The sequence below is a fragment of the Sminthopsis crassicaudata genome, chromosome 1 (assembly GCF_048593235.1).
Source record: "Sminthopsis crassicaudata isolate SCR6 chromosome 1, ASM4859323v1, whole genome shotgun sequence".
Lineage (NCBI taxonomy): Eukaryota > Metazoa > Chordata > Mammalia > Dasyuromorphia > Dasyuridae > Sminthopsis > Sminthopsis crassicaudata.
This window is the reverse complement of record NC_133617.1, coordinates 369652402-369679893: the sequence shown is the minus strand read 5'-3', so window position 1 is coordinate 369679893 and position 27492 is coordinate 369652402. Positions and strand designations below refer to the sequence as shown.

Genomic DNA, 27492 nt, shown 5'->3' with positions numbered 1-27492 from the left:
ATGGGACTTGACCTACATGACTTCTAAGTTCCCTTTAAGCACTAAATCTTACAATCCCATGATTAACTGAGGCAAAGTAGGCTGAATTTCTCTATGTCATCCTTTTCCCCTAGAGCATCCCTTCTGTCCCCATCCAGTCATTCATTACAGATTTCAAATCATCTGGACTCTGGCTCTGCTCAGCCGATTTCGTTTAAGCTATGCACTTAGGTTTTAAATCTGTATTACTCCCACCAGTGTCCTTGCTCTCCCCTTGTAGCTCCCCCATAGAAGGAAGAACAGGATTTAGAGAGGCAAGAGACCTTAGAAATCATTTAGCCCAGCCTCTTCATTGTATAGATGTGGTAACTGTGAGGTAAAGTCATTTCCCCAAGGTCACACAGGCAGTAGGAAGAAAGCTGCAAAGTCTGCATTGGAGGCAGGCCTTTTGTCTTTAAATGTAGGGCTTTTTCTGCTATCTGGGCTCTTGCTTCCCCCATCTTATATCTTATCTCCTCAGAATCATTGTCTTTTATAAGGAGAGAAAGGCTGCATCTGTGAAGAAACTAGTCCCTTGACTTACAGTCAAAAGACTGAGCTTCCTTTCCTTGCCATGGAATCTTAGCCAAATCTTCCTTTAACTTTCTTGAACTTAGTTTCTTCAGTTGTAAAATGGGAATAATAATAATAATAATAATAATAATAATAATAATAATAATAATAAGCATTATCTCCCCATAAAATCTGTAAACAAGTAGTAGAGAAATAGAAGTGATCATTTTAGTGACATCTAGCTAATCTGATATCCTGATTTGCTGACAGTCTAGATACTTTTCAAAGAGCAGAGGGTTAATGGAGGCCATATGCCCCATAGGATCATCTCATCTTTCCCAGGATTAACATATGCACATATGCACAGACTTAAGACTGAATCCTGCCTCAGTCACTTATTAGATATGAGACTCTGGGTAAATGAGTTAATCTCTCTTAATACCTCAGTTTCCCCATTTAGAGCTGGAAAATGAAAATAGTATCTACATTACAAATTTTTGTGGGGGAATGTTTTGCAAACCTTAATATGTGATAGAAATGTTTTGATAGTAGAAATGTTAGGTCAGAAAGAAAAGTCACTTCTCTCTGGGTGGAAAGGAGAATACTTTGGAACACATAATCAAAGCGTTGTGGAGACCCTCAAGTCAGCTCACCAAGATAGTTATTTTGTGGTCCTGGCATAAAATGAACTATTATCCAGTGAATAAGGAAGATGTACATAATAATTATAATTAGGCTCAGATTGGGTAGATAGATTGCTAATACTCATCCAGGTAATAGTTAGGTAATAGTTTTATCTCTTCTGTTGGGTTTGGCTTCATCTACTTTTACATAACTGCTTATAGTTGTCATTAAAGAACAAAGATCAGCAGCAGCAGCAAAAACATATATTAAGCATCTATTCTGTGCCTTCCTATGTGCTAAGACCTATCTCTTCTACAAAAAGGTAGAAGATATAAGCTCTGTCCTCAAAAGGCCATTCTCTAAAACCAACAACCATCATCTATGGTGTTTCTTATTTATCCTACCTTACCTTTTCTCCCTCTTCTTTCTCTACATATTTCTTTCATTTTCCCTATTTCCTTCTTCCATCTTTCTGTTTTTTCTTCACATCTTAATCACCTTCCTTTCTCAACTTTCCTATCCCTTCTTTTGTTCTATTTTTCTTTTTTGTTCTCCTTTGCCCTGCGGTTCATGAGAAGTAAATGAGGCAATGAGCAAGCACAGCATCACCAACTGTCTTCCCGTCTTTTCAAAACTGCCATGAGTGACAGAGTTCAGAGCTTCCTGAGGCAATCCATTCTATTGTTGGACAGCTTAGATTATTGTAAAGTTTTTTCATATGCTGGGCTAAAATTCTCCTCTGTGTGACATCCACCCACTGATACTAGCTGTCCCTTTTAGAACTTAATACTGGATTTCCTTGCCTACACAATAGCCCTTCAGATATTTGCAGATAGCAATTGTGAATCCCTTAAATCTTGCAATTTCCAGATTTTTCACCATGCTGGTTAACTTCCTCTGGCCATGCTTAAGTTTGCTATTATTCTCTTTAAAATGCCATGTTAAGAATTGTACAAGATACCCCAGATGTGGATTCATTGACATAATGATGTTATTTCTTTTGGGCATTAGACTAGGTGATAGACTGGCTTTGAAGATGAAAGAAGCATATAAGCAGATGCCAGGATTACAAGATGACTTTCTTTAGAAATCTGTTCTGTTCCTAGTTACCATTTCTATACCATGCTGCTAGCATCTTGGCTACCATCTTTATCTTTACCCTTACATAAACACTTTTGGACTCTTCCCCCTTGGAAGACCAGGCTCTGATAGATGGAATGTTGCTTTGCTTTCCCTGGACCTGGATCTCCATGTTAATTGTAGACCACCATTTCAAAACCATATTCCTGCCTCATTAACCCTGTGATTAGCTATCATCTTATAGAAGATATGTAAGAATTGTTCATTCTCTCTACCCTAAACTATGTTTAAGCCATCCCATTCATCACCATAGATTTATAGGTATGATCTGGTCATAAGTTTAGAGCTAGAAGGTACCTTAGTCCAATCTTGTCATTTTCTAGATAATGATTTTAAAAATTAATCATTTTCTAGAATTCTCTAGAGGATTAAAGAAGTTAAGTGACTCCAACCAAAGTTACACAGAGAATAAGCAACAGAGACTGACTTCAAATCCATACCCTCTTTATCTCAAATCCAGTGTTCTTTTCCACTATGCATGTTGAAGAAACTGGCTCATCAAGACATCAGAATTTTTCCCATTGCCCAGATGACTGGATGCTCGTGAACAAAACAAATGTTTTTGTTATTGTTGTCCAGTCCTTTCTGATTCTTCATGACTCCATTTGGGGTTTTCTTGACAGAGATACTAGTATGGTTTTCCATTTCCTTCTCCAACTCATTTTACAGATGAAAAAACAGGGTGATGTGATTTGCCCAGGGTCCTATAGCTAGTAAATATCTGAAGCCAGATTTGAACTCAAGAAGAGGAGTCTTCCTGACTCCAGGCTTGGTGCTCTGTTCATGTGCTACCTAGCTGATGAATAGAATCTACAGATGGACAGTACTTCAAAGCTTATCTGATCCAATCCCTTCATTTTACATTTAAAGTAACTAAGGCCCTGAGAGCTGAAGAAACTTTCCCAAGATCACAAAGCATCTTACGTTAATTCCTCTGACTCTGGAATAAGAGCTCATTCCTCTTCTCCAAATAATAGTGTTCATAAAATACTTAGCACATTGTCTGGCGTTTGGTAGGTGCTTCATAAATGCTTATTCCCTTCTCTCTTCTGCTCCACCTGTCCCCCATACTAGCTCTTTGATCTGTGTTTCTGACATGAATAGTGCTTGTATTAGAGTACTGTCAGGCAGAAGAATTCCTCAAGAAAGCCCTTTTATCCTAATTTATCACTTGTTTGACCAGATGAAAGGAGACTTTCGATCTTTCCTTAGGAGATTTAATGCCAGTCTACTTTATCGTTTCCTGTCTCTCCCCCTTTGCTTACTGTGTAAGAGCATCCAGATCTGTCTGCCTGGTGTGACACTCACTGTCATTATCACCCGAACAAAGTATTGAAATAAGCACTTCATTTTTACCAAAGGCTTCATTACCCTTTAATAGTTATGCTCACCGTTGTAAAACATTATTTCCTTCTCATAAAAATTGAGGTGACATAGCAGCAAGTGAAGGTAAAAATGCCCCAAAGCCAGGTCAATCAATCCATCAAGTGATAATTATTGAGAATTACTCTGAGCAAGTCTCTGGGATAGGTGACAAAGAAGTACAAGACAGCATAAATCCCTGCCCTCAAAGGGTTTACAATCTGGTTGTTAAATGCAGTGTCTCAAAAGCCTTTGTGCAGTTTTAAGATTTAAAATTTTATAAAAGCTTTCCTTATTTTCTTCTCTTCTTCCTTCCTTCCTTCCTTTCCTCTCTTTCTTTCCTTCCATATTTTATTAAAGCTTAAAACTACACTAAGACTTTTGGGGTATATTATATAATGTTGTATAAATACTATACATATGTAATATATGTACTTGTGTCAAATATATTATAACCCATACATACATAGAGAGACACACATATAATTTGAAAGATAAGTACATTTTAGAAAGTAGTTTATGGCAAATGCCAGATGAGGTGTGTTGATAGTAAATTAATTCAGAGAAGGGGAACATGCACCTTGGGCTAGACTTGTCAAGGAAGTCTTCCCCAGAAATTTATGATTTGAGCTGTACTTGGGGGGATAGGGGGCTCTCTAGACAGGAAGAATGTGAAAAGTAACAGTGGGAATTTATAAGGTGTGCTGGAGGTATAGTGAGCAGATCAATCCAAGGAAAGAGAGGAAATCAAAGTTAAGTTATATTTTCCTTTTCCTTTAAATATATATACATATATATATATATATATTACATACACATACACATTACATATATGTGTATGTAATTTCAAATGTATATAAATAAATATATCTATTAAAATTATCAAGCATAATTTTTTCTTTCTTTTCTCTTATTCCATCTACTAGAAAGAGAAGGGAAAGAAAGGAAAGGAAAAGCATAAGGGGAGAAGGAAGGGGGAAAAAAGGAAAGGAAAGGAAAGGAGGAAAGGAGAGAAAAAGGAAAGGGGGAAAAAAGGAAGGAAGAAAGGATGGAAAGAAGGGAAGAAGAAAATATCACCTAATCTTGCTAACTCCTTCCTTCAACTCCCATTAAAACTTACACATTATGAAAGGTAGCATGATATAGTAATATATAGATTCTGACCTTTGATCTGTATGTGGTCAGAAGATCTGTGTTCAAATTTTGGCTTGGCTTCTTACAAACTATGTGGCCTTGGGCAAATCACATGTACTCTCTGCACTTCAGTTTCTTAATGTATAAATGTACAGTACGATGACAAGACTGCACCAAATCAAAGGAATTATCCAGTTTGATTTCCTTTGATATTGACCTGTCTTTCAATACATATTTAATCCTACTTCCTTTCAAGCTACATTACTTATTCCCTGTATCTGGAATGTATCTGGAATCTCTTTCTGGTCCCTTCATGGTGCTCACATGAGTGGGCTGGCAAACCTAATTCATTAGAGTCTTCTCACTTTCAGGGAGGACTCTTAGAGTAGAGGTTGAAGGGTCAGGTAATCAGCACAAAGTAGTCTGTCCAGGAAAAGGATGATCATAAGAAAGTTCTACGTAATCCAGGAAGAGTCAGAGTTGTCAATGGAGGGGGTTAAGTAAATGAGTATGGAATGTCCGGATTCTGGTGTTCAGTGTTGATATGACATGATGTTGTGGTGAAAAAAGCAAAGATCTTGGACTCTGGTACTTGTTTATTAGTGCTAATATTGTTAGATTATAGATAAATCTAAACTAAACTAAAAAGTTTCCCTGGAAAGTCTCTGTATTATGTTAGAAAACCTACCTCTTCCAATTTCCCCATTTAAAAAAAACTTTTAAAAAATTAGTTTTATTGATATCTTTAATTTTTACATCATCTACATTTTCTCCTGTATTCCTCTCCCTCCTCATCCTCCCAAAGAGCCATCCCATATACAACAATAACAAGAATACCTTTGTAACTTAATTTACGAGAATATTTTTTAAAGAAAGAAAAAAGAGAACAAAAGAAAAAATTATCATCAAAACTAATAAATTCATCCAAAAAATCTGCAAATATAAGCTATGTTTTGTACCCCTAGACCTCTCACCTCTGCAAAGGAATGGAAATATCTTTGGGCCATGTTTGTTCTTTGTAATTTTGTAACATTCACTTATAGTTATTTTATAGTTGTTGTTCCTTCTATTTGCATTGTAATTATGTATATTGTCTCCTTGGCTCTGCTTATTTCACTACATATCAGTTCAAGTAAGTCTTTCTGTACCTCTCTGGATTTCATCATATTTGTCATTTCTTACAGCAAAGTAATATTCCATTATATCTATGTATCACAAATAATTTATTCAGTCATGTCCCAAGTGATGGACATTTATTTGTTTCTAATTCTTTGCTACCTCAAAAAGTGCTGCTTTAAACATTTTGATGTATATGGAGATTTTCTTTTTACTGATGATCTCCTTGTGGTGTATACATAGTAGTGAAGTCTCAGGTCAAAGAATAGTAACATTGTAGTCACTTTGCATATTTCAAATTACTTTCCAAAATGATGGCACTAAATTACTGCTCTACCAATAAAGCCAGAATACCAAGCTTCCCACGACCTTTACCAGCATTGACTATTCTCATCTTTTGTCATCTTTTTCAATTTTCTAGGTGCTAGATGAATTCTCAAGGTTGTTTTGCTTTGTATTTCTCCTGTTAGTGATTTGAAACATTCTTTCACATAGTTGTTAATAGTTTGCGTTTTTTGAAAACTATTTGTTCATGTCTTTGACAATCTTCCCTTGTTCTCTCTTAATTCTTAGCTGCCCCTATTACAATCCTATCTATTCTTTATTATCAAACTTAGGTGCCCCTTTCTTCATGAAGTCTTCTCTGATTACCCCAGCCAAAAGTGATCCCTTTCTTCCATAACACTTTACCTCTTTTATATCTTTCTCCCCCTAATTTTCACCATGGTTATTGATGTACATGTCTCATTTTCAAGGATTGTAAGTTCCTTGCAGATAAAAACTGTCTTCTTTATCATTGTATCTTCCTTTCCCACTTGCCCCAGAACACAGTTCAGTGTAATAGGAACTCAGACCAATGTAATTGCTCATTGAATTGAATTGAATTGAACTGCACTGACTTGTTCAAAACATTGTCAGCATTTACACTCAATTCAATTCTAAGTACCTTGAATTCATTTTCTTCCATCTGTACTTTGTTCCTTTTGCATCTACCTCAAGCATAACCTTACTTCTTAAAAAATTATGTGTTTTTTTTTCATTTAGTCAATTACTTTTAATAAGCATTTATTGCATTTCCCTTTCACTACTCCCTCCCAAATGAACAATTAAATAAAACCCTCATAACAAATATGCATAGCCCAGCAAAACAAGTTCCCATATTGGCCATGTCCAAGAATCTATGTTTCATTCTGCATTTTAAATCTATCATCTCTCTGGCAGGAGGTGGGTGGAGTGTTTCATCTTCAGTACTCTGGTTTATCATTAGATTGATCAGTTTTTAAATCTGTTAGAGTTGTCTTTCTCTATAATGCTATTGTCACTGTATAAATTGCCTTGGTTCTGCTCACTTTAGTCTGCATTAGTTCATAAGAGTCTTTCCAGTTTTCTTTCAAACTGTCCATTTCATCATACCTTATGGCACAATGCTATTCCATTACTGTCATATATCATCATTTGGTAAGCCCTGCCTTAGTAGGAGGGCACTCCCTTAGTTTCCAATGTTTTCTAGCCCCACTTGGAGTAGCTGCACAACTCTACACCCAATTACTTTTGTTGACTGACAAGCTGATTAAGAACCTAAAGGACAAATTCTCAGCTAGTGCTAACCCACAAAGTCGTTTAGGAGTGTCTTTTGCTATCAAACCCTTACCCCTTTCTAAAGTCCTCCTTCTCCTCTTCCCTCCACTTTCCCACAGGAGCTTGGTGTCTTCTTATTACATGCTTGCCTTTGTCCCCTATACCTAGAAGCTCCCAAGCTTCATAGCTCTCACCTTCTTTGCATCCTTATCTTTATTCAAGTCTCAGCTAAGATGCACTTACTATGAGAAAATTTGCCTGATTCCTTGTTTCCCCTCCTCCAATAACCTTGTGTTTATTTATCTTTGTACACATTGTAAAATCATAACCACAAGGGGAGGGAGTATTTCCTTTTTGTATTTCTACCCTCAGTACAAATGCTTGTGCTGTTGCCATATATATAATATACATTTAATAAGTGATTATTAAATTAAAGTCTCCGTTATAGCCTGCCCTTTCCATTAGAAGACTCAGGTTTTCTAATGATCTTTGACACCTCCAGCTTCATTTCTACTTTGTCAAAAAGTATGACCATCCCCAGAGATGATGTTATTGGTCCTCTTCAAAAATGAAGAAGCAACAGCAACAATCAAAAATATATTCTTGCTAGATTCTGACTAAACTCAGCTGTGTTGTATTCTCTCCACCAGTAGATTCTATGCCATCTTATTTTGAGGAGAGATAGCACTGAATTCCAAGGAATCAAGAGAGTTGGGTTCCAGTCTAGATGTAACAAAAATTAGCTTTGGAAATTTGGGGAATTAGAGTTCCATATCAGCAAAATGAAAAGAGTTGAATTAGAACTAGGGGTTCTTAATGTAGTGTTCAGGATTTCTTAATTTAAAAAATTTTGATGACTAGATTTCAGTTTTGCTGATTTCTTTTGTAATCTTATGTATTTTGTTTTATGTATTTAAAAATATTTTGAGAAGGGTTCGTAAGCTTTACCAAACTGCCAAAGGAATCCATGACACAAATTAGGTTAAGAACCCCCAGAATAGATGATCTCTAAAGTTCCTTCCAGTTCTGAAATTTTTGTTATAATAATAGCTTTTTGTTTTCCAAAATACATTCAAAGATAGTTTTCAACATTCAACCTTGCAAACCCTTGTGTTCCAAATTTTTCTCCCTTCCTTCCCTCAACCCCTCCCCTAGACAGCAAGTAATCCAATATAGGTTAAACATATGCAATTCTTCTAAACATATTTCCACATTTGTCATGTTACACAAGAAAAATCAAATCAAAAGGGAAAACAAATGAGAAATAAAAAGCAAGCAAGAAAACAACAACATAAAAGGTAAAAATGCTATCCTGTGGCCCACATCCAGTCCCCATAGTCCTCTCTCTGGATAGAGATGGCTCTCTCCATAACAAGCCTATTGGAATTGGTCTGAACCACCTCATGGTTGAAAAGAGCTACATCTATCAGAGTTGATCATAACATATCAATATACATATTGTTGCTATATACAATGTTCTCTTGGTTCTACTTAGCACTTAGCATCAGTTCATCTAAGTCTCTCCAGGACTTTCTGAAATAGCTCTGAAGATTTATAATCCTTCAGTTTTATTAAATACATCCATGCTAAGATGTGAATGGATAAGCTGCTTAATTTGTTAACTGATCAATCTCTAACAGTATAACAAAGTAAACCAAAGAATTTTAGGCAAGAGAAGTGAAAGGGGGGGAGGAACTGAAATGGGCCTTCCTAACCTTTAAAATAGCAAGGTCTCTCTATCAACTACCCCAAGTTTTGTCTTACTGAATACTTATTATGCCCCTGTTGATACTCCTATGTCCTATGCTGTTGGACAAGCTTTCCTCATTCTGGGCTTCAGTCTCTTAATCTATAGAGATGGCCCAGATGATTTCAGAGATCTTTCTATTCACGTCTATGATTCTATGACTAATTCTATTACTTTACAAGAGGGGCATAGCATGGCCTTATGTGAGGCACTGGGATATATTTAAAGATGTCTACTATAAGGTCCTTGCTTTAAGAAATTCCAAATGTAGTTGAGGAGAAAAATTATAAAAGATGTTCACTAATAATAGGAGTTGGCTTCTCTCTATTTATCATGTACACACTAGGTACCTGCTCATTAAATATTTGTTGATTAATTTAGAATCATAGATCAGAGGTCAAAATAAGTAAAATGGTGGGAATTTCCTGTCCTTGCTCACTTGACTTTTTCCCTTTTCTTCCCTGACCTTATTTTTCATTTGTTTATCTTCTGTCTACTTGTCCTTCCTCCCTCACAGGCAAAAACTCCCAAGAAAAACTAAAAATCATCTTGTTTGACCTAAATCAGTGGGTGGGTGAGCTGGGACTGTATTACATACTGGGTAAAACAAGTCTCATGGGAGAGGATGGGATATATTAGTAGCTTTAGTCTCCTCCCTCCTCCTTGTAGGAAAGCCTTCCCTCCCCACCCCCCAACCATATTCCAAGTGGATCTCCTCCCACTCCTCTCCTCTGCCCTTCAGTTTTGTTTTATTAATTCTGAAAAAATGTGCCTACAAAAAAATTAGAGAGAAGGGGGTAATAGTTGTGAAGAGGAAGGGAAATCAACATCTTCTTTCACTCATTTATTTCTATTCTCTTGCTTTAAAGAAAAATGGGAAGTATCAGACTGAGTGCTTTGACTGATCTTAAAACAAGATAGGAAAATTTCTGTGGAAATTTGATTTTAAGATTTTGGGGGGTTTTTAATGATCAAACAATTAAACAGATTTTAGAGGCCTTTTCTTTGTGGACTTAATCTTGTATAATATCCTTTGATATTGTGTGTTCTGTGTGCATTATAGAGCCACAGAGAAGTTGAAAGGAATATTGTCCTTTTCCTTAGGAAGAAAAAGTCTTTGGAAGGAGTATAAGGGAAAAAAAGAAGCAAATAATGACTAGAAGTAAGTGAAGTATGTGAGAGTCAACACCTCCTTTCTCTCTCATTGCCCTCATTACTGCTTCCATCATGCCTAAGAAGCTCTTTGAAAATTACCAATGAATATGCCAAGCTAGTCCAATTGGAAATGCTTGTTTTCATATGCTGAGCATTTGGGTCTTTGTGCTATGCCTCTGCAAAAGAAGGGGAGGGTGAGGGAGTGGACAGAAGCCCCTCCTTGGATCTGGCAGGCTTGAATTAAGAGCTGTCCTATGGAAGACAGATAACATTCCCTCCACTAGACCCTGGCCATAAGAAATAGGAAAAATTGGGTGAAAGTTGCAGAGAGACAAATTTATATCATTGAGGTAAGGAAAATTTTTCTAATAAGCATATAGGAAAGTCCAGTGGGCTGCCTGGAGAAGAGTGCAGGCTTTCTCTTTGTTTCAAATAGAGACTAGATGACCACTTGGTTCTATGGTAGAGAAGATGATTTATATTGTTATAAATATATATTAATTATATATATTTAAACTACATTGTTTGGTGGGCATGTATTTATGTTCTTTGGCTCCTCAAATCTTAGTACAGTGCCTGGAACATAGTGCTGGTGATATTTAGTCATTCAATCATGTTCAACTCTAGTGACCTCATTGTCTATGGAGTTTCTTAGCAAAGATATTGAAGTGGTTTGCCATTTCCTTTTCCAGTGTGTCCCCATTTTATAGAGGAGGAACTGAGACTAATAAGGTTAAGTGACTTGCCCAGGGACACATAGCTAATAAGTGTTTGAAGCCATATTTGAACTCAGATCTTCTTGACTGGAGGCCTAGTGCTCTAACTATTGTACCACTCAGCTACCTTGAGTAGTCACATAATAAATGATTGTTCATTTCCTGACTCTTTTGTTTGAGCAGGCAGTGTATTGCATTGTGTATATCTTTCATAGTAGTATAAAGGAGCAATACAACAGCTTGTAGGTATATGATGATATAATCCAGGGCATAGCTGGAATAGAGCAGAGAATACTTGTGCTGGATGTCCAATGTCCTCACTGAATGCTGGCAGCTCTATAAATGTGACAATTCTTGGATAATGCAGGGAAGTCCTCATTCTGGTTCTGGTGGAACATAAAAATAGGTGGAGGGCACTGAGAAAAGGGATGGCCATCTGACATAAAGAAGTTCCAGAGAGTTCCATATAGTTCAGAAGTGCATTGCTAAGGATCTGTTGTGGGGAGAGGGTGTAGATCTTTATTAAGAGATCTTTAAGAAATGAGTAAATATCCACCCATTTGGGATGTATTAGAGGACCACTGCAAGGATCCTTAAAGGGCATACCTGGACAGGTACCTATTTGTCTCTCATTCTAAGTGATTTGAGCTTCAAGATAAAACATACCATTCAGTGATTTCTAGCTTCTCCCCAAATGGACTTTCTGTGGGTAATCAGTCTCTTTACGCAAGTCCTTCTGCAATGCCTCATCATGACATAGAGGTGATGCCGGGATCTTGGGGACCATATTAACACAACACAAGCTCTGGCAGGCCCTGCCACACTCGAAGGACCTGGAGCTGCCAGCTGAGAATCAGCTAAATTTGGAGAAGCCTGTCATGGGAAGATTTGCATCAAATAATGAATTGTGTCAGCCACTACATCTCATGAAGTCATCTATGATAAGAGTGTGAAAGAGTTGTTGGGTTTGAAGCAAGATGGGGCCAACCAGGTCAAAGAAATCATGGAACTTTTGAGGGGGCATACAAGGAACTGATCCCTCAACAAATGCTTGTTGAGCTTCATTTCTGGGACATGTGATTGATACAAAACTATGAGAAGTCTCTGCTCTACAGTTTTTACAGTCTAGATGATAAGGCTTTGTAATTATTTAGAGATGAAAGGACTTTAGAAACTGTCTACTCCAGATCCTTATAATTTTTAGTGTCATGAATTCCTTGGGCAGTCTGGTGGAACCTATAGGACCTCTTCTCAGAATATTGCTTTTAAATGCACAAAATAAAATACCTTAATTACAAAGAAAACCAAATATAGGATCTTGCAGAGCCTTAGTGAACTTTTAATCTTTTAAAACTGAAAGACTGGAACATTGAATATTGAAATAATTATTTATCTGTCTACTTACCTATTTATACTTACCTATTTATAGATAGATAGATAAATAGATAGATAGATAGATAGATAGATAGATAGATAGATAGATAGATAGATAACTAGGTGGATGGATAGATAGATAAATAATAGATAAATTGAAGGATAGATAGGTAGAGGGGCAGCAAGGTGGGGCAGTGAATAGAGCAATGGGCCTTGGAGGCAGGAAGATCTAAGTTTAAGTCCAGCCTCAGATACTTGGCACTTAGTAGTTATGTGATCCTGATCAAGTCAATTAACGGGGATTACCCTCCCCCCTGTCCCCAAAAGATAGATAAACAAATTCGTGAACTTCAGATTAAGAACCCTTGTTCTAGCTCAACCTTTTCATTTTACAATTAAGGAATGTGAAATGCAGAAAGGAGGCAGTGAATTCCTTAGAATTTTGATTAGAATCTAGGCATTTTGACTCATAGTCCAATGCCTCTTTCCTCTAGAGCAGGGCTTCTTAAACTTTTTCTACCTGTGTCCTCTTTTCAGCCTAGAAATTTTTATATGACCCAGGTATATAAGTATATAATATTATATATATATATATATACACATATATATATGTATATATATATATATACACATATATATACATACATATATATATAAATCAAACATTTACTGATAATAAATCACAATTTTACAATCCACATTCATTTATGCCACCCCATATGGGATCACAACCCACAATTTAAGAAACTTTGCTCTAGAATATACTACCTCCAACATGAATCAGAGAATGATTTTCAAGCCTTCACTATCCAATGTTAAGTAGTGCAATACTGATCACAGGTGCTAGTGTTCAGAGGAAGGAGGAGTCACCTCAGAATAGAATAATAGGATAAAGCTTTATGGAGGAGGTAGGTCTTAAGCTGAGCCAGGATGGATAGGTAAGACTTGAACTGTCAGGTTCAATTGGCTGTGGAAGGGAAAGCATTCCAAGGCAAGGCAACAGCAAGGTCAAATGTATGCTTGGGAAATGGTAAAAAGACTAGTTTCATGACTGTAATATATCAAGAACCTGTTATTTCATCAGTGTGGGAATTCCTCTCTACAAAGGCAGATTACAACCTGGCTGTAATTTATAGTCTTAGAAGTGCCCAAAACTCAAATAGATTGTGATTTGTCTGTGGTGCTATTGTTAATAAGCATCTGAGACAAGATTTGAACCTAGGATTTCCTGATTCCCCATTCAGAATTCTGTCTATGACAGCACACTGCCGCTTCCATATTGGAAAATAGTTGGAAATAAATTTGGATGGAAAAGGTGAGACCAAGTTGTGGAAAGCCTTGAAAATCAGAGGGATGAATTTAGTTATGATATGGGCATATATATTCCTTCATTTCCTGCCACATGAAGTTACATAGTATCTCTGTGAGGCAAGCAAGAAAATTATTATTATAACTTTTTATAAATGGAGAAATTGGGGCACAGAGATGAGTTTGTCTAGAGTCACATGTATCAGTGATCTGAGATTCAAATACAAATCTCTTGATTCCCAGGCTAGTGATCATTCCACTGAATGCTACTGAATAACTGATTCTCTCTGAATTCATTTTATCAGGTCGCATCAGGGACTAACCAAAAACCAGAGCAATGATTATCCTTATTGCTTTTCTTTCTGTTAGCTGGATATGATCAAAGATAATTAGATATTGAACACAACAAACTCAAGAGAAAGTATAGAAAATATGGAGTAAACATGGGGCATTTTATCAGAAATTCCTAGTTCATTTCAACAAATGTTTCTTATTCATCACTTGCTAGTAGGCACCAAATACAGACATAAAGACTTCCTTCCTGCTCAGGAGACACAATATGTACAACATATTTTAATACTAATAATTGGGGAGATCAAGAAAGGCCTCACTCAGAAGATACCTAAGTTGCAGAAGTTTGTAGAAATCTAGGCATTCTAATAAATGGAGGTGAGAAGGGTTTCTTGGAAGCAGGAAATAGAATAGAGAGTTCATGGAGGGAAATCAAAGGAAATAACACCTGGAAAGTAGGTGAGAGACCAGGAAGGGCTTTGATTGTAAGATTACAGATTTTATACTTTGGTAATAAGGAATCATGGAAGATTTTTGAAGGCATGGGAGGCATGGTTAAATCATAAGAAGATTTACAGATAAGGGTTGGAATTTGAATAAGATAGAGATGAAAGAGTTGAATTCATCTTACAATTCTTATTTTAAGACTTTGGACCAACAGTGACCAAAACTTAGTAAGTATAGCAACAGTTACAGATGTCTGTTGCCAAGCCCATCTTAACTAATGGAGGTAGAGAGCCAACTTCTACTAGAAACATTTCTGGTACCTTTAGAATGTTTCCACTTATATTTATGGAGGGCATGAGCAAAAAGCAAGATTGGTTGTGAAATATATAGAGTTTTTATTTATTTATTTTATGTAACTATAAAGTTGTGTCCTCCCTTGACGCAGTGAAGGAGAAATACAAGGCTAGAAAAATAGCAATTGTAAGACAAATGTAAGGGGGAAAAGCTCATTAGCTTTTTGGGCCTTCATTCAGAGTCAGATTCTTTCCAAAGACAATATAGCAGTATTGCATAGTTTGGACGTTGGATTTGGAGATAGAAGGATCTAGATTCAAATCATTTCCTTCTAGTTATTATTGTTACATGGGAATGCTGAAAGTTTGAGGGCATTTTATTTTATTAATTATTTTACTAAATTATATTTTTATTATATTGTACTAAACCTATTAATTGGCTTAATTAATCTCTTTGCTGATTCTGGGATTTTTCAGTATAAACTAGTAAATCCAATTCACTTGCATGTCATGGCATCACCTCCCTGATGGCATGGTCCTTTTCAAGAACAAAGATGAAACACCAATCATGTCATCTACTGGTAGGGATGATAAATTTTTCTTTTTGTTGCTGTTTTCTTCCTTTCTTTTCCAGGTCTATTGCTTTCACTTGTAAAATTTTATCAAATAATCATGAGAGAAAGCATCCTTATTTTGTCTCTTTATTTATTATGACATCTTCTAGTATTTTTCTATTGCATAAAATGGTAGCTTTGAATTTTAATAAACATTATTATTGTTATCTGATCATTTTTTAGTTGTCTTCAACTCTTCTTGACCCCATTTGGGGTTTTCTTCACATAGATACTGAAGTGGTTTGTTATTTTCTTGTCCAGCTCATTTTACAGAGGAGGAAACTGAGGCAAACAGGATTAAGTAACTCACCCAGGTGGTAAGTGTCTGAGGCAAGATTTAAACTCAGAAAGATGAGTTCTCCTGACTCCAGGCCTGGCACTTTATCCACTGAGCCACAGAATAAATATTTTTTTATTATAGTTAAAATGAGTCCTCCCTTGTCTATGTTTTTTTAAGATATAGAGATATTTTCCACCAATTGTTTTTTTTTTTTTGTTCAGTGACATTTATTTTCTGCATAAATTGATAAAATTTGGAATTTTTGCTGTTTTAATTTTTAATATGATTAATTTTATTGTGTTACAAATGTTGAACTATCCATAAGTCCCTGTTATAACTCTAACCTGGTTATAGTGAATACTTTTTTGTATATATTGCTGTAAGGTTAGGGTGTTTTTGAGTGTTATACCCAAAATACTGCTCTCTTGCTCCTACTTCTCCAGACTTTTAAGTACTTACATTCTACACCACTCATTTTAGCATTTAATTATATACTGTCTGGTATATCATTCCAGTTGTTTCACATGTTTTAAATTGGTCTCCTGAATGAGACCATAAGCTGCTCAAAGGAAGTGAATGATTTTTCCTTATCTTATATCTCTTCCTTAGTCTCCATTATTTTTACCAATGCCTGGCACAGGACTTGGCACAGAATGAATGCTCAATACAGGCATGACCGATCAATAGATACTCCCAGAGCGAAAAACTTAAAACAAATTTGTTTCTGCTTTGTATCCTAATTGCCCTCCCTCCAGAAAAACAGCACTCAGGAAGCAGACAGCTGCAACTTCTGCAGTGGGCAAAGGGGAAAATTACAGCAAGATGAGAGACCCAAGCGTAAAAATAGGAAAAGGAAATGCTTGGGCATTTTTGGTGCAATAAAAGTCTGTATCATAATATTACATGTCAGTATGCAATTACGCCAGAAAATTGCAAGCTTCCCAGCTTGCTTACCCAGCCAAAGGTCAGGTGGTTCGGCCAGTGGGATGGATTTGCTTAAAAGTAGAATGTAAGTGCTGAGGCAGGTCTGATGTTTCACTTCCTTTCAAAAACACTGTCAGGGTTTGAGATTCACTAAACCATCCTGCCACACCCAAGCTCATCTCCAAATGGAAGAGGACAGCAGCAGGAAGTCGAGACTGTTTTTCATGGGCTGGGGCCTAACTAAGGATATCTCAGGCATGAGACCCGTCCTCTGGAGAGTGTTCTTCCTCTCCCTCCCTCTTCCTTCTGCTATTAGCCCTGACTCATCTCCACAACCTGAGGACTAGGGAAATGTCATTTTGTTTGGGGATAAAGAATGCTAGTGGGGATGCTTGGGATCTGTCAAGAATGGTAGGGAGCACTGTCAGGATTCTTGCAGGTCAGAAATCCTTACTCCCAAATTGTCTTGCTCACCACTTGTTATATTGTTCTAAGTTACTGTTTTCTCCATTTAACTTTCAGTCAGAGACATTTTACTAGCCAGGTCTGGTGGCTTGGCACTATCTAATTAGTCAAATATATTATAAACATCTTGGATTTTTTTTAACACCTTTGTCTTTTTTCCCCTCCATATTCATGCATTCAATAAACATTTATTAAGCACCTACTATGTGTCAGGCAGTGTACTAAATGCTGGAGATATAAAAAGAGGCAAAATGTTGTCTTGGTCCTCAAAAAGCTTACAATCTACTGGGGGAGATGACATGTAACCAAACATATGCAAAGCAAGCTATATACAGGATAAAGAGGAGGTAACTAAAAGAGGGAAAACACTAGAATTGAGGCATTAAAGAAAACTTACTGTAGTAAGTGGGATTTTAAATGGGACTTAAGGAAGTCAGGGAGGTCGGTAGTTGAAGGGGATGTGGAAGAGTCTTCCTGCAAGGAGGATAACCAGAGAAAATGTCCAGAGTCAAGAGACAGTGTCTTGTTTGTGGAACAGCCAGGAGGCTAATGTCAAATTATCCTTCCAAAGTAGAGGCAAAAGAGATCATTGGCTACTGAGGAATAAAGAAATGAAATGGCTTTTCCAAGGTCACACAATGACTTTTGATTATAGGATATCAAAGTTATAGAAGCCTTAACAGTTGCAAGCTGAAAGCCTAGTAACTTGGTAAATTTAAAAAACAAACAAATAAACAAAACAAAAAAAAAAACTCTTTGTTATGAGCAGAGCTGGATCCAAAAGATAGACCCCTTGAAATCCATCACAAGGCCATGCTTCCAACTTGGAATTTTTCCAGACAATTCTCTCCTCCAAATATCCTAGAAAATTTTGATTTTAGTAACATCATAGATTTGTACCTATAAATTGCATATTAACTTTAAAAAAACACAGATTAACATTATTTTTGTTATATTGTTTTATATATTTATGTATTTTTATTTATATGTTATATTACCTTTATTTATTGTGACATTTACCAATTATATTTTAATCTAGTTCAGTTATACTACTAGTTTTGAGGGCTGGAAGTTTGATATCTCTGCCTTAAAGTTCATTCTTTGGTTGGTTGTTACATTCATTCATTCAACAAGGATTTATTTCCCACTTTCCCTGTGTCTGGTTCTATGTTGAACAGAGAAAGCTATGGGCCTTTGGCTATGTATCCAACAAAATACAACTCAAGACAAGAGGTATATTGCATACCTTATCAATGGGCAGAAGAGGGACTAGAGGCAGGAAGAGAATTTGAAACTCAAAATATTTTTTAAAATAAATACTAAGAATTTTTTAAAATGAACCAAGATTTTTATTTTTATTTTTATTTTCTTATTTATTTATTTATTTTTAATTTATTTTTCCTTTTTTTATTAATTTTATAATTATAACATTTTTTGACAGTACATATGCATAGGTAATTTTTTACAACATTATCCCTTGTACTCCTGTTCTGAATTTTCCCCTCCTTCCTTCCACCCCCTCCCCTAGATGGCAGGCATTCCCATACATATTAAATATGTTACAATATATCCTAGGTACAATATATATGTGCAGAACTGAATTTTGTTTTTGGTGTTGTTGCAAAGGAAGAATTGGATTTGGAAGATAAAAATAATATGGGGAGAAAAACAAAAAATGCTCACAGTTTACACTCATTTCCCAGTGTTCCTTTTCTGGGTGTAGCTGATTCTGTCCATCATTGATCAGCTGGAAGTGAGTTGGATCTTCTTTATGTTGAAGATATCCACTTCCATCAGAATACATCTTCATACAGCATTGAAGTGTGCAGTGATCTTCTGGTTCTGCTCTTTTCACTCAGCATCAGTTGATGTAAGTCTCTCCAAGCCTCTCTGTATTCCTCCTGCTGGTCATTTCCTACAGAGCAATAATATTCCATAACCTTCATATACCATAATTTACCCAACCATTCTCCAATTGGTGGACATCCATTCATCTTCCAGTTTCTAGCTACAGCAAAAAGAGCTGCCACAAACATTTTGGCACATACAGGTCCCTTTCCCTTCTTTAGTATTTCTTTGGGATATAAGCCCAGTAGTAGTACGGCTGGGTCAAAGGGTATGCACAGTTTGATAACTTTTTGGGCATAGTTCCAAATTGCTCTCCAGAATGGCTGGATTCTTTCACAACTCCACCAACAATGTATTAGTGTCCCAGTTTTCCCACATCCCCTCCAACATTCATCATTATTTGTTCCTGTCATCTTAGCCAATCTGACAGGTGTGTAGTGGTATCTCAGAGTTGTCTTAATTTGCATTTCTCTGATCAGTAGTGATTTGGAACATTCTTTCATGTGAGTGGATATAGTTTCAATTTCATCATCTGAGAATTGTCTGTTCATATCCTTTGACCATTTATCAATTGGAGAATGGATTGATTTCTTATAAATTAGGGTCAGTTCTCTATATATTTTGGAAATGAGACCTTTATATATTTTGGAAATGAGACCTTGAGATCAAAGGTCCATAGGTTTCACCAGATAGGGTCCATTACCCAAAGGCCTAAGAATGTCTGGATTAGATACTTCTAAGGTCTTTTCAACTTTAAATCCCACCTGTCTATGACTTGAGTTTGAGTCCTGATTCTGTCATTAGCTGTGTGGCTTTCACTTCCTTTTTTGATCTCATTTTCCTCACCTACAAAATAAAGAGGCTGGACTAATTGATCTTCCTACCAGATCTAAATCCTCCAGGTATGGAGGACTTTATGTGGGTCTTCCAAAAAGGTGTCTGCATTTTAAAAGAGAAGGCAGCCTTGTTTAACCCAAAACAATGACTCTGATGTGCTTCTGACTGGATTTAAGGCAAAATGCAGGAAATGTAATGCCAGGGAAACTGAGGCAAGATAGAGATTAGAGAGTATTTAATAATTTATTTGAAAGGGAGAGATTTACTGGGACCAAATGGATCCAAGGTTTGGTCCCAGGGCTGAATGAGATTATTGTCTCCAAGAATCCAGCAAACAATATGAATTCTCAATGACATATACACGTGGCTCAGACTCAGGGGGTAGATTGAGGCAAGGGTGGAGTCACGGTGCTGAGAGCAGGAACAGGACTCTGACAGTGTGGGGTGAGCCTCCTGAGAGAGATGACATAATGGGGGGAGGCACCCCGATGATGGGGAGAGACATCTTGATAAGATCGTATCTGATATTCTGATAGCTTGGGATGGGAAGAGGCATTCTGATATTCTAAAATATAAGATCTTTAATCCTTATCAAATATTCTGATTAAGAGGGAGGGGTGGTTTCCCAGGACTGAGCGAACAATTATAACTGAGGCAGAACAATTAGGGAAACGGAGGCAAGACAATTTAGGGAAACTGAGTCAGGATCATAAAAGAGAACTCTGGCACAACAAAAGGAATCCTGAGGAAGATGGGGTGGAGGTGGAATCTTTCACCCTCCCACCTTATTCTTAAGCAACTCTCTTTGCTCAACATGCAGAGAATTTGTGTATGCTGGTCCCTAACAGTTTCTCAGAAGCTTGGAGGAGCTCTATTCTCTCAGCTGTTCTCTTCAAAAGCACACTCCCTAACAGGGTACCAGGATAGTGAGAGGGAGAAGGAAGGGAAGAGAGGGTTCCAGTTGCAATTACCAAACTTCTTCCAATTTTTTTATCTTTTTTTTTCCTCCCTCCCTCCCTTCCTCCTTCCCTTTCCTTCTTCTCTTCCCTCCCTTCCTCCTTCCTTTCCCTTCCTTCCTTCCTTCCTTCTTCTTTCCCTCTCTCTTTTTCTTTCTTTATTGTTTCTTATTTTTCTTCCTCTCTTCTTCCCTCCCTCCCTCTTCCCTTCTTTCCTTTCTCTCTCCTTCCCTTTTTCCCTCCTTCTTTCCTTCCTTCCTTCTTCCCTCCCTCCCTTCCTTCCTTCCTTTTCCTTTCTTCCTTCCTTCTTTTTTTCCTTCCTTTCTCCTTCTCTCCCTCACTCTGTTTCTTTTTTTCTGCCTCTCTTCTTCCCTCTTTTCCTCTTTCCTATCTCCCTCCTTCCCTTCTTTTCCTCCCTCTTTCCTTTTTTCATTCCTCCCTGCCTTCCTCCCTGCCTTCTTTCCTTGCTCATTCACTTATTTCCCTCCCTTCTTCCTTTCCTCCTTCCTTCCTTCTTTCCTTCCTCCTTCTTTCTACTCTCCTTCAAACTTCTTTTTTTCCTTCCTTCCTTCCTTTTTCCTCCTCTCCCTCCCTCTGTTTTTTTCTTTTTTCTTCCTTCGTCCCTTCCTTCCTCCTTCCATACCTCACTCCCTCTTTTTCTTCTTTCTTGTGTTTTTCTTTCCTCGTTCCCTCCTCCCTCTCTTCAGTTTTCCTCCCTCCTTCCCTCTCTTTCCCTTCTTTCTTTCGTTCCTTGCTTCTTTTTTCCTTTCCCCCTCTTTCCTTCCCTCTTTCTATCTCTCCCTTCTTCAATTTTTTCCTTTTTTCTTTCCTCTCCTCCTAACTTTCCTTCTTCCCTTCTTTCCCCTTTCTTCCTCTCTATCTTTCCTTCTTCCTTCCTTCCTCCCTCCCTCTCTCCCTCCTATCCTCCCTCCCTCCTTCCCTCCTTTCCTTTCTTTCTTTCTTTCTTTCTTTCTTTCTTTCTTTCTTTCTTTCTTTCTTTCTTTCTTTCTTTCTTTCTTTCTTTCTTTCTTTCTTTCTTTCTTTCTTTCTTTCTTTCTTTCTTTCTTTTCCTCCTCCTCTTTCCCCTCCTCTTTCTCCTTTTGCTTCTCCATCCTTCTTCTCTCCCCTTTTAAGAGAAGGTCAGGGGCATTGACTCTGGAGCTCATACAAATTCATTCCAAGAAACATTTCTTATGCTCCTAATGAATATAGCATAGAAGTTAGGTGCTGAAAGAACAAATAAAGACAGACTGTCAAGGTCAGATTCCAGTTGGGAGGAAAAAATACTCTCAATTTGTCATAGGATCATCCATTTAAATATAGAAGGGATCCTTTTGTGAAATAATAATAATGATGATAATTCACTTTTATAAAATGCTTTAAGGCTCTACAAAGCACTTTCCTACCCACACTCTTATAAGAAAGATTGCCCAAATACTATTATCTTTACTTTAAAGTTGAAGAAATGGGCTTTGAGATGGAGGGACTTGTTTGATACCACACAGCAGCAGAGTCAGGATCAAGGCCAGTAAATAGAAGATCTGGGACTTGAACTTATGGCTTCTGACACCAGGCCTGTTCTTTTCACTTTACATTATTTTTTTACTGTGACACTGCTTTTTAATAAAGATGGAAGTAACAGTGATATTCAGGAAAGAGCTCTGGTCCAGTAGTCAGGAGTTATTGTTCAGTCATTTTTGGTCATATCTGACACTTCTTGACTCCATTTAGGGTTTTCTTGGCAAAGATGCTGAAGGAGTTTGCCATTTCCTTCTCCAGCTCATTTTACAGATGAGGAAACTGAAGCAAGTGATTTGCCCAGGATCACACTGCTAGTAAATGTCTTGAGGCTGAATTTGAACTCAGCTCTTCCTACCTCCAGCCCTGGCACTGTATCCACCTAACTGCCCATATTCAGGACTCCTGAATTCAAATCCCCACTCTGCCACTAAATACTTTTAGATTTCCTCATCTGGAAAATGGGAATAGCCAAACCTATTCCCTGAAAATAGATGGCAAGGTGCTAGCTTGTGAAAGGTGTATAAGCAGGAGGCATTAATGTACACAGACTTCTTCAAATAGAGATGGAGAGTGTAGGAGCCACGCTCTTTGATTCATTGGAGGGTCAGATTGTGCCAGGCTTGGGACTGTAACCCAGCATGGGGGGCTCCCAGCTTCTACACTCTAGATTGCAAGGACATAGTTTTTAACCTCCTGGGAAGAAAGGAACCGTTGTAAGGAGAGGGGAGAGGGGAGGAGGAATATGATTAAATTGAGGCTGTGAGATTTTGTTGTTAATAGGATTTATTTGTTTTTGTTTTAAATGAAAAACATCTAAAAGTGTTTTCATTCCTTTCCTAGAGGAGTGGGAAGCTTTGGGAGATCTTTTATAAAACTAAAATCCCAAATCTTGAGTTCCCAAAGGTCTTAGAAAAGGGGCTTTGGTGGAAGTTGGGACTGGGGCCTGGATTTGGCTGGGTTTTGGGGAATGCAGGCCCCAGGGTGTGGTGGGGCAGGTTGACAATCGCAGGCGGGGTCGGGGCTAGGCCTGGGCTAGGTCTGCTGACAGCTCACACAATAGGGAGCCTTCACCCCCACAGCTGACGAGTTGATCTAGCTGGGCGGTGCTGGGGACCAGGTGGTGCAATGGAGTGGGGAAGCTGAGATTTGCCCTGCTTCAACCTTGGCTGAGGCCCAAGGCCTGGCTAGCCCCAGCTATTCTGGAGCCTGGGACGCCCTGTCAGCATGCAGCCCTGAGGGCATTTGTGGGCCAAGGGGTGTGCCCTCCTAGGTTGTGGGCCCCTGGTGGCAAGGCCAGAGTGAGGGGGATGGAGGAGCAAGGGTGGGGTGGGGGAACGCCCGACCAGAGATCTGAGCTTAGCCTGCTTACTACTGCTGTTGACTCACATCCTTGGATTTCCCCCCTTCCCCCACTCCCCACCTCCTCCCAGTGGGATGTCAGAGCCAAGGCAGACCACATTGAACAGGGACACATCCTTCCCCCACTGTTGGAAAGGCACAGGTAGGCTCCACCCAGCTGAATTCCCAGATCTGAAAATAAAATCTATCCTCCTTCCTCCTCCCTCCTCCCCTCGACGCAGCCCCAGCTTTTACCACAGACAATAATTCAGCCAGGTGGTTTGGGAGCCAGAGGCTGGGATGTAGGAACTGGGGACAGGGTGGGGCCAAGTCCCAAGGGATGGGCAGACATTTTGCTCCAGGGAACACAGCCATGTGTGGGTACTGCAAATAGAAATGATGACCTTGGGCCTCAAATGTTTGGGGAGGTATATTCTAACACTCTTGCTGTTCAAAGAGCTACCTACCCCTTTTGGCCTTCCACTCCCACCTAACAAAGTGCAGTGATTGGAATCAGGGGGGTTTGAACATAAGGAGCCTCAACCACTAACTTCCTGGGCAATTTCTTTGGCCTCATTTTCCTGCCTGGAGAAAACTGTCAATGAGCCATGAAGGGATTGATCTAGTTTATCTCCTACAAGTCCTCTTTGGCCTGAATATCCTATAGGTGTCTCATTCTCTAAGAAGATTGTACTGCCCCCCTCTCATTAGCTGACTCCTTTTCTGATTCAGTGCTTCTTTTAATGCAATCTGATTCAACAGACTAATTATGTGTAATGCCTCCCATATTGATGCATTTATTGGTCTCTTGCTAAGTGTATGGTGCTGTGCCAGGCTGCTGAGAAGGCAGCCTGTCCTCAAAGGGCTTCACATTCAATAGAGGAGATGGCATGTGCATGTAAGATAAAATGGGTTAAATGCCCTTGGAAAGGCGCACAGGCTCTCAAAGGAGAGAGAAGTCACATTTGTTGTTGCTATTATTTGTCCTTTGTTCTTTTTTTTTTTTTAATTTTAAAATTTTTAAAAATTTTTATTTTCAAAACATATGCCTGGATAATTTGACAACACTGACCTTTGCAAAGTCTTATGTTTCAGACTTTCTCCTCCTTCCCCCCACCTCCTTCCCTAGATAGCAAGCAATCCCATTTATGTTAAAGATGTTAAAATAGATGTTAAATCCAATATATAAACATTTTTATACAATTCTCTTGCTACACAAGAAAAATCAAATAAAAAAAGAAGGTAAATGAGTTGTCTTTTGTTCTTGAGGAGGACCATGACATCAGGGAGGGGGATACAGTGACATGAAAGTGAATTGGATTTAAGTGAGGGAGGGCTGGGCAAGGTCACCTGCCTCACTTTCCCCTCCAGAGCCATCTGGGTCCAATGGTGAGACATAGATCAGGATGAGTAGAAATGGCCCTGGATGCAATAGGCAACCTTGGCCTTTTTAAACTAAGGTCTTTAACAGGTCTCAGTTTGACTAAGAATGCACCCTTTCAATGACTGAAGCAAAGAAGCTCCTCTTTCATAGTATCTGGAAAGAGTTCATGATAAAGTTGCTCTGTGATTTGGATTTGCTAAGTCTCTTTTTTTTTTTTTTCTTAGATTTTATTTATTTGTTTATTTTTTGGGGGATAAGGTTTTGATATAGGCAGCTATGCATGGAAGTGGGGCAGCAAGACTAAAGGCACAAAAATGGAAAATTTGGGGATCTATTCAGAAAAAAAAGCAATATATATAGTATAGTTGCACTCGGGGCACAGAATCCTTGAATCAAATAGTGAGAGATGAAATTGGAAGAACAAGCTAGAGCCAGACAAAGCAGAATTAGAATTCATTCCACAGGGAATAGGGAGCCATGAAGGGTTTATAGCAAGTAAGTCCTGTGATCATACTTATGCCTGAGCAATAAGAATCTAGACAGTGTGAAAAAAGAGACTAAAGGGAGACACACCAATTAAGAGTCTATTAGAATAATCCAGAAGAGAGATGATTAGGATTGGAATTAGGGCGGTGTCAATGGAAAGGAATAGTGAGAGAAAGAGGTGAAAAACACAGGACTATAAGAGCTTGGTTACTGATTGGATGTGTGGAGCTGAGGGAGAGACAAGCATGAGAGATATGATGGGAGAGCAGGCCTGGATCTGGAGCAGTCAGTCCTACATTCAAAATTTGACTCTGTTACTTATATCTTAGACAATCATATAATTTCTCTGCTCCTGAGTTTTATCTTATGTAAAATGAGGAGCTTAGCCTAGAAAATGATCCATTTTATCAATAAGGCTGTGACCCTCTGGGGAGTGGTCATTTTCTGGGGAATTTATATTTTCATAGGGGAAGATTGAAAAGCCTTTAAAGACTCAAAGGAATGGGGCAGCCAGATTGCAGAGTAGGTAGAGCCCCATCACTGGAGTCAGGAGGACCTGAGTTCAAATCCAGCCTCAGATACTTGACAATTAGTAGTTATGTGATCTTGAGTAAGTCATTTACCCCCAATTGCCTAAAAAAAAAAAAAAAAAAAAAAAAAAAAAAAAAAGACTCAAAGGAATGAATCTCTAATGAAGAGTTACAGGTTCATTAAGCAAATGACCTCAACTCAAGCCATATAGGCAACCACCTGCTCCTATGAACCTCATGGAGGAAGGGGAGATAGGTTGATCAGTTCCTCTAAAACTACATTTACTTCCTGAGGAACAAGAGGGGCTGACTAGAGCAATTTTATTTTGGTTTCTCTTGGGTACCTGAGAAGGGATGGGAACATTTGGGGAGGAAATGGCTGGGGAAACAGCAACTTTGCAGTAAAGCCCTTAGAACAAATAATTGGCATTAAGTAAAAATCTCATGAAGTGCCCAAGTGCCAGTTGTTTGCCCAGGGCAGGGGGATGAAAGGTGTGGCCAGAGTGAGCTAAAATCAACAGCCCCCACACCCATACCTCTCCCTCAGTTTGAAAGTGCTAGCCTGGGCTATCGTGAGATATTGACTTAGCTGTCCCCACCCTAGCCCCAGTTCCCACATGTGCTGACTGTAACTGACCCAGCCAGGCCCAGGTTGGGACAATCAGAGGAGAAAGGTGGAATACGGTGGTGGAAGGTCAGAGCCTGGGAGAAGAAAATGGTTCAACTGAGAACAATAGGATAAATGCCCCAAATCTCTGCTTGACATTCTCCCAAAGCTCCCAGAGAGTCCATCAGACTTTTTAAGAACTCTGAGGCCATAAACGAAGGGCATAGATTTTCATGGATTATAGGCTTTATATAGATTTTGAGCTAAAAGAGACTTCAAGACTCTAGTCCCTTCTAGGTTTATCTAGTCCAACCTCCTCTGGGCAAACTAAGGCCCAGAGAGATTAAGTGACTTCTAGCCTCACACAAGTAGTAATCATCAAAGGAAGAAATTGCACTCAGGTCCTTTAATAGGGAATCATAAAACCAGAGATTTAGAAATGGAAAGGATTTTCAGTTTAATCTAGATTCATTGCCCCTCTTTGCCTTTTTTGTAGCATTTTCTCTGCCAAAAATACTTTCTTTCTTTTTTTTTTTTTATCCTGTCTATCCTTCAAGGCCCAAACATGATGGCCCTACTGCTCTCTATGAAGCTTTCCCTGAACTACTCCCTCTCCTAGTTCCTTCTAGAACTTGGGTATAACGCTGACCCCATTGCTACTTTATATTGCTAGTTGTCTTTTCATGGGTATTCATTAATCCAAGACTGTCAGGACACAAATTGTGCTTTAGCTTTTTTTTTTTTTTCCTCTCCCTAATAGTGCTCAGCATAGCACCATAGTAGTTTCTCTAGAAACCCTTGATAGATTGACTGATTGGGTCAATAGGCCTAGAGAGAAACCAAGACTTAAACAAAACAAGGCCCTTTAAAATGCCAGGACTGAAAA

The 27492-nt window shown here is 38.3% G+C and overlaps 1 protein-coding gene and 1 long non-coding RNA gene across 9 annotated transcripts in view; one reads left to right on the top strand and one right to left on the bottom strand.

Annotated features, from left to right (window-relative positions):
* LOC141549636 (uncharacterized) overlaps positions 1-27492 on the bottom strand; it is a 154576-nt gene that overhangs the window by 54008 nt on the left and 73076 nt on the right. The window lies entirely within an intron of this gene.
* ZBTB7C (zinc finger and BTB domain containing 7C) overlaps positions 1-27492 on the top strand; it is a 553406-nt gene that overhangs the window by 493858 nt on the left and 32056 nt on the right. The window lies entirely within an intron of this gene.